Genomic DNA, 451 nt, shown 5'->3' with positions numbered 1-451 from the left:
GTATCCACGTTGATGCATGTGTGCAAGACCTTCAAATACTTGGAAACACCATATTCTCACTTCAGATTCAGAAAATCGTTTTCGGCTGTTCTTCATCACTTGAAGTAGATTGCACTCCTGAAAGACAAAAGATTGTGAACAGGCAGGAAAGCAAATAAAGACAGGGAATTAATTAATTAATCAGAATGTGTGTACTACCTACCATGTATTCAAAAACAAAAAACAAGTCACCATATTCCAGGATAACTTCTTTGAGCTTTATTATATTTGAATGGTTCATTGCTCTCAGCGTCTGCCAAGAAGAAAACCAATAAGTCACGTCGAACAAAATGAAAAAATCCGATGATAAACAAACAAAGAAACAAATCACCAACCTTGACTTCTCTCAGGTTCATGCACTGTTCCCACGAACGATATTTTGTTTTCAGCTTCTTGATAGCAACCTGTGCAT

At 36.8% G+C, this 451-nt stretch overlaps 1 long non-coding RNA gene across 1 annotated transcript; it reads right to left on the bottom strand.

Annotated features, from left to right (window-relative positions):
• Positions 1–6: 6 nt before the first annotated feature.
• On the bottom strand, positions 7–444 carry LOC140966021 (uncharacterized). Its single transcript, XR_012173212.1, has 3 exons — positions 375–444; positions 203–292; positions 7–117 (listed from the first exon to the last, which is right to left on the bottom strand). It is a non-coding gene; the product is annotated as an uncharacterized lncRNA (long non-coding RNA).
• Between the last annotated feature and the right edge of the window lie 7 nt (positions 445–451).

The sequence above is a fragment of the Primulina huaijiensis genome, unplaced genomic scaffold (assembly GCF_012295235.1).
Source record: "Primulina huaijiensis isolate GDHJ02 unplaced genomic scaffold, ASM1229523v2 scaffold199504, whole genome shotgun sequence".
Taxonomy (NCBI): domain Eukaryota; kingdom Viridiplantae; phylum Streptophyta; class Magnoliopsida; order Lamiales; family Gesneriaceae; genus Primulina; species Primulina huaijiensis.
This window is presented reverse-complemented; position numbering and strand designations above follow the sequence as displayed.